At 48.2% G+C, this 7,408-nt stretch overlaps 1 non-coding gene across 1 annotated transcript; it reads left to right on the plus strand.

The window, feature by feature from the left end:
• Window positions 1-2,868: 2,868 nt before the first annotated feature.
• trnae-cuc (transfer RNA glutamic acid (anticodon CUC)) lies at window positions 2,869-2,940 on the plus strand. Its single transcript has one exon. It is a non-coding gene; the product is annotated as a tRNA-Glu (tRNA).
• The last annotated feature ends 4,468 nt before the right edge of the window (window positions 2,941-7,408 follow it).

Consider the following 7,408-nt stretch of genomic DNA (forward strand, 5'->3'; position numbering starts at 1 on the left):
ATGTTGCATGACAGTCTAATGTTTTTGCGATATATTCTGTGTCTTGTGATTCTACACCACAGCTACCTGAAGAAGGAGCAGCACTTCGAAACCTAGTGCTTCCAAATAAACCTGTTAGAATATACCCTGGTGTTTGTGAGATTTTAAAACTTTGTTTCCAGTGAATGCAGCCCACACCTCCCACTGTTGCCAGTAAACTTTGCAATTTCAATGAAACAATGAACCAGAAGTCCTGAAAAAATCTACAGTTTGGAACAATATTAGCTACTCATTCACTGGTCCTTCTGACACATGACATTAGTGCTGGAGGCTGAAAGAAATGAGCAGCTTTAAAACAGAAACCTGTTGGACCTCACAGAGTCTAAGCCGGGCGGTAAGTTCAGGTAACCTTTACTCCGACCCTATTTTGTTACAGCTTCAGATTTCCCCAGGAAAAAGGCATACAAAAAGTAGTTTTTAAAGAAAACACCTCCAGGTCAAAGTGCACCCACTCTCCCCACCCCACTTTCTTTGTTGGTCAGCTGAGTTGTCCGTTTGTAACTGGATCCCTGGTACAGCCGGGGAAAACATGCAGCTGGGATGACTGAGTGAACCCTTTCCCGCAATGGCAGTTTCCTTCACTAAAAAGGTCATGAGTGAATCAGATGGTGCTTTTTCGCCCTAAAAGTGGTTTCATCCTTAGATTCTGAAGTCCAGATTACTGACCGAACTCCAATTCTGCAATCTACCGCAGTGGGATTCGAACCTGGGACGCCCCAGTCCTGGGTTGATCGGAGCACTTGGCCATCGCTCCTTTCATCTCCTTGCACTGGCACGTGAACTCGATGGCGCCGCCGCAGGTGGGAGGAGCAGATGAAGCCATTTTGGAACTTACATCAGGTGAAAGGCCTCTCTCCAGTGTGGACCCACTGGTGGGAGGGCAGTGCAGCTGACTGAGTGAACTCTCCCCAGCACATGGGGCACGTGAATGGCTTCTCTCTGACTGAACCCCTTCCTGCACACTGAGCAGGTGAGCGTCCTCACCCCATTCTGAATCCGTCTGTGGGTTTCCAGCACTGATGGGGAAGGGAATCCTTTCCCACAGTCCCCACATTTACACGGTTTCCCCATTGGGTGGAGCTTTCCTTGTGTTGCTCTGGGTTTGAAATTACAAACAGAGCGGGGACATTGTCTTTCTCAATGCGAGGGGTGTGATTTTAATTCCCCAATCTGAGTAAATGGTTTAAAGCACTTTTCACAGTCAGCGCACTGAATCTCCCTCACTCGGTATCTCAGTATTCTCCCTGCCACACCAGTGTCCAAAGTCTCTCAAGCAGACAAAAGCAAACATTTCTTCAGGACCATGGGGGCAATGGATGACGTATCTGACTCCACCTACTTGTTTCAACTGCAGCTCACAGCTTCTTCACACATCCCAATTAATCTTTCTCATTGTCATGAAACCGGCGTATGGGTACAATTCCTAATCTGTAGGAATGAGAATATTTTCACTGTCTCGCGTCAGTAAATGTCCCTGAGAACATCAGAGTCAAGTCACAGCGCTGTCAGAGGAGGGGAAGCTGAAATAGCCCCACATGCTGCTCACGGGCACATTTCACTTTCCCCAACTCACCGCCCCAACCACTGCAGCTCTTGGGAGTGGAAAGGGAACAAACACCAAAACCCAGTCTCAGCTTTGTAAATCTTCAGGAAATAAGAAAACTGTACATCCTTTCGGATCTTCCATCGTGGGCTGACAGCGTTGATTTTAAATGGCTGTCCAGTCAGTGTCGATTCGTTTTGGCTGAAAAAATCTTCCTTATCTCATCCCAGCATTTCTTGCCACAGAGAACTGTGCGGCAGATTTCATGTATATATTTCCTTGTATGGTATTTTGTAAATTACATTCGTTTTCTGGTTGTTTGTATCGGGTATTTCAGGTTCATGAGCCGCTGTTTAAGTTGTGTTGGTAGGTTTGTGGGCTACCATGATGCTGAGAGGATTGAGTTTTCCGGACATAATTTCCCAGATGTCTTTATTGTAAAGTAATGTGGCTAGGGTTTCTGCAGACGTTGTGTCTACTTGTGTCAGTTTGTTGATGTGAAATTGGCACACTGAGTTTATTGGGTCGGCAAAAATGAGGACTGCAGATGCTGGAAACCAGAGTTTAGATCAGAATGGTTCTGGAAAAGCACAGCAGGACAGAAAGCATCCGCGGAGCAGGAAAATCGACGTTCCGGGCAAAAGCCCTTCATCAGGAATAGAGGCAGGATCCCTCCAGGGTGGAGAGATAAATTGGGGGGTGGGGTGTGCTGGGCCGAAGGTAGCAAAAAGTACAATAGGTGAATGGGGGTGGGGATGGAGGTGACAGATCAGAGAGGAGGGTGGAGCGGATAGGTGGGGAGGGAGATTGGCAGGTAGGACAGATCATGAGGAGAGCGCTGAGCTGGAAGGCTACAATTGAGGTAAGGTGGGGGAGGGGAAATGAGGAAACTGATGAAGTACACATTGATGGCCTGGGGTTGAATTTACCCCAAGCAGGAGATTAGACGTTCATCCTCCAGGCATCGAGTGGGGAGGGAGCGGCGATGGAGGAGGCCCAGGACCTGTATGTCCTCGGCAGAGTGGGAGGGGGTTTGAAATGTTGGGCCATAGGTTGATGGGGTTGATTGGTGCGGGTGTCCTGAAGATGTTCCCTCAAGCGCTGTGACTTGACTCTGCGAGGAGTCTCCAGTCTCCCCAATGTAGAGGAGACTGCATCAGGTGCAATGGATACAAGAAATGACATTGTTGGACACACTGGTGAAAGCCTTCGACCGACCACGGCCCGGATTCCATTTCCGGGCAGGGAAGTAATTTTCAGTAGAGCTATCAAGCAGTGCTGGTCTCTCCCTGGTGGTCTAGTGGTTAGGATTCGGCGCTCTCACCGCCGCGGCCCGGGTTCGATTCCCGTTCAGGGAAACTGTTTTCAGGGGGTTTAGGGGCTCCCCGTTCTTCGTAAATGCTCTGTACAGTTATTTATTGATCTTCGTCGTTCCTGGGTGCAGCAGTGTGTCGTGGCTCGTTGAAATAGTGTCCTGATTCAGATGTGTTTGTATGTGTAGGGGTGATTGCTTCTGTCGTTAAGTTCTTGGTTCGCGTGCATTGTTTTCCTGTAGACGCTGTTTTGAATTTACCATTGACTGTTCGCTCCACTGTGACATCTAGAAATGGCACTTTGTTGTTGTTCTCCTCTTTTGTGAATGTTATGCCAGAAAGGAGATTGTTGATGGTGTTGTAGGTTTCCTCTAATTTGTTTCATTTTTTGATGACAAAAGTGTCATCGCTGTAGGGGACCCAAAGTTTGGGTTGGATCGTTGGAAGGGCTGTCTGTTCGAGTCTCTGCATTATTGCTTCTGCGAGGAATCCTGATGCTGGAGGTTTCGTGCGTATTTCGTTGATTTATTTGTAGGGCTTGTTATTGAATATGAAGTGGATGGTAAGGCACAGTTCCACGAGCTTGACAGTGCTATCTTTGCTGATGAAGTTGATGCTGTGTTTGTGTCTTTGGTTCTTCGAGTAGTGTCTTCAGTTTTCTTTGGCCACGTTGATGTTAATGGATGTGAACAGAGCTGTTATGTCAAAGGACAACATTAATCCATCCTCTTCTATCTCAGTGTCTTTGGTGTTCAGGAATTCTTGGATGGAGTAAATGGAGTGTAGTGAATCTTCGACTTGGTGTTTTAGTCTTCAGTGGAGGCCTTTGACTAGTCTGTATATTGGTGTTCCAAGTAGTGAGACTATGGTCTAAGTGGGGGCTCCTGGTTTGAAGGTGAGGAGAACAACAACAAAGTGCCATTCCTTGATGTCACAGTGGAGCGAACAGTCAATGTGGAACTTCAAACTGGCATCTACAGAAAAACAACAGACCCAAACCAAGTACTTAACTGCAGAAGCAATCATCCCAACACTCACAAACGAAGCTGCATCAGGAGATTATTTCAACGAGCCACGACACACTGCAGCACAGACAAACTACGAAGAGCACAAGAGAAATACGTATATAGTGTATTAAAGGAGAACGGGTCCCCAAAAAACCCCCTCCGCCGATTTCTCATTGATACTTTCAAGGTGACTCTCAAAAATTCGGTTTGACCCTCCATTCTTTCCTGTTTGCTTTTAGTGGGTTTTGAAAGCTTTCCCAATCCTCTGACTGAGTATTGGAGTTGGAAGGTTGTGTTGTGGTTGCACAGGACACTTTTTAGGCCACTTTTGGAATATTGTGTACAATTCTAGTCTCCCTCGTATCAGACGGATATTGTGAAATTTGAAAGGGTTCTGAAGCACCAATGGGTCCACAGAGATGAAGAGGCCCTTCTGCTGCCCTGAGTGTGGGAAGGCCTTCAGTGATTCCTCTGCCCTGCTGACGCACCAGTTGGTCCACACCGGGGAAGGCTGTTCTCCAGCCCCAAGTGCGAGATGGCCTTCAGCAGTTCTTCCCACCTGCTGAGACACCAGTGGGTCCACACTGAGGAGAGGCCGTTCTTCTGCACCGATTGCAGGAAGGGCTTTGCACTTTCCTCCGACCTGCTAGCCCATTGGTGGGTCCACATGGGGGAGAGGCCGTTCAGTTGCCTAAGTGAAGGAAAGCCTTCATCAATTCCTCAGCCCTGCTGAGGCACCAGTCCGTCCACACCGGGGAGATGCCATTCTCCTGCCCGAGTGTGAGAAGGGCTTTACCCGCTCCTCCACACTGCTGAAGCACCAGCTGATCCACACGGGGGGATGGGGGGGTGGAGAGGGGAGGCCTTTTTGCTGCCCTGAGTGCGGGAGGTCCTTCAGCAATTCCTCCACCCTGCTGAAGCACCAGTGTGTCCACACCGGGAGAGGCCCTTCAGCTGGCCCGAGTGTGGGAAGAGGTTCATGTTTTCCTGCAACTTGCGGAAGCACCAGCGGGGGCACCAGTGCTCCCAGCAATCAGATCCCACCGGTAACGCTGCCTTTAGTCACCCCCCAGGACTGAACCTCCTGCCAGTTCTGACAGTGGGTGCAGTGGAAGAGTAAGTGGGCTGTTTTTGTTTTCTGCTGGACTGCAATTGCCTGCCCCACCCCCCACAACTACAACCCCATGGTGGCTCAGGGTTAGCACTGCTGCCTCATGGCACCAGGAACCCAGGAATACTTCCACCCTTGGGGCTCTGTGTGCAATTTATGGAGGGTAGGAAAATGGATCTGAGTGGGTTACTCTTCGGTGAATCTGTGCAGATGTGTTGGGCTGAAGGACCTGTTTCCACACTGTAGGAGTTCAACCATCATATGAGCTTTGCTTTCATTGGAAACTGCTGCTCATTGAGCCAGGGACTGCACATTGCCAAATGAAATGATCCAGAGAAACGTAAGACCGCAAGACCATCGGAGCAGAAGTTAGGCCATTCGGCCCATCGAGTCTACTCAGCAATACGTTAGTGACAAAAGTAGTGCAGATGAGATTAGCTACAGTGTGGAAACAGGCCATTTGTCCCAATAAGTCCACAGCGACCCTCCGAAGAGTAACCCGTCCAGACCCATTTCTCTCTGACTAATATACCTAACTCTATGGGCAGTTAAGCATGGCCAATCCACATGACCTGAACATCTTTGGACGATGGAAGAAAACAGGACCACCCAGAGAAAACCCACGCAGACACCGGGAGAATATGAAAACTCCTCACAGACAGCCACCCAAGGCTGGAATCAAACCTGGGTCACTGGTGCTGTGAGCCTGCAGTGGAAAACACTGAGCCACTACATATTGCAACCCGAAGTAGGCAAGCAGGAGGTTGGGAGAATACAGCAAGCCAGGCAGCACCAGGATGTGGAGTAGTCAGCGGTTTGGGTGTTAACCCTTCTTCAGGACTGAAACGTTCACTTCTCTGTGAGAAATGATTTACGGGAATGTTGCTGGGGGTTGGAGGGTTTGAGCTACAGCGAGAGGCTGAATAGGCTGGGACTGTTTTCACTGGACCATCAGAGGCAGAGGAGTGACTTAATAGAGGTTACAAAATCATGAGGGGCATGGACAGGGTAATAGACAAGGTCTTTTCCCTGGGATGGAGGAGTCCAGAACTAGAGGGCATAGGTTTAGGGTGAGAGGCGAAATATATTAAAGGGACAACTTCTGCATGCAGAGGGTGGTACTTATATGAAATGAGCTGCCACAGGATTTGGGTCAGGTGCTGTCAAATGGGACTAGATTAGTTTAGGATATCAGGTCAGCATGGACAAGTTGGACGAAAGGGTCTGTTTCCATGCTGTACGTGTCTCTGACTACTGGTCCTGATGTAAGTTTAAAATAGAGTCCAAGTAACTTTGAATAGTTCAATCTTGTTGAGCTCACCTCCTGAAAAGTTTCAGATGAATCCCTCTGAGAGATACTGTTTAAACATGCTGAGTTGGACAAAGTATCCCATCAAGTTCAACACAAACCCAGAGTTGGAGAAGTCAGAAGTCAGAACACCAAGGGGACCAAAACTGATCACAATATTCCAGGTGCAGCCTCATCAACGTCCTGTATAACGACAACATAACTTGCCAACATCTTGACTCAATTCCCTAATTGATGAAGGCCAGTGTGCTGAAACCTTTCTTCACTGCCTTGTGTACTGATGTAATCAGAGATATAGGACCTACTTTAAACTGATCCACAATCCTGCTTCTGGGAGCAGAGTGACTAATAGGGAAGGCAAAAGGGAGATTGACCTTTAAATGGAGTATAAAAGTAGGGAAGTTATAGTGGAGGTTTTGATTGAAAGGGCAGTGAAGATTCAACCAGCTGACAGTGGATCTCAATCAAATGTAGATCAGACCAGGTTCGGACAGCAGGAAACCAGATAGGTTTTTACAACAAACCACAACGAGGTCATCATTAGACTCTTAATTCCGGATTTATATTGAATTCAGATTCCACCATCTGCCGTGGCAGGTTTTGAACACAAGTCCCTAGAACATTACCTGGGTGAATAGTCTGGTGACAATAAAGTCGGCCAACGCCTCCCCTGAACACATTGGCTTATTGTGTTCAGAGGTAACAAAGGAGCAAGAGGTTTTAGCAGCTGCTAAGTTGTTGATATTACACAAGGGAACATCAGCACTCTCAGTAATGGCACATACTGAAGTCAGTGTCCTGTATCAGAGGTAAGGGCTCGGGAACCATAAGAAATAGGAACAGGAATATGCCATTCAGCCCCTTGAGCCTGCTTCTCCATTCAGTAGGATTCTGGGTGATCTGGCATTCCCCACATTCACTTTCCTGCCCTTTTCCTGTAACTGTTCATCCCCCGAATCTTCACGAATCTATCGATCCTAGTTTTCAAGTGATATGAAGGCTGTCAACAGAGTTACTGGGGTGGGGGTGGGGGGTGGGGACGGGGGCTCAGGTCGAACTTGGGGACTAAAACAATGGCTTCACACT

Source organism: Chiloscyllium punctatum, chromosome 36 (assembly GCF_047496795.1).
Source record: "Chiloscyllium punctatum isolate Juve2018m chromosome 36, sChiPun1.3, whole genome shotgun sequence".
Taxonomy (NCBI): Eukaryota; Metazoa; Chordata; class Chondrichthyes; order Orectolobiformes; family Hemiscylliidae; genus Chiloscyllium; species Chiloscyllium punctatum.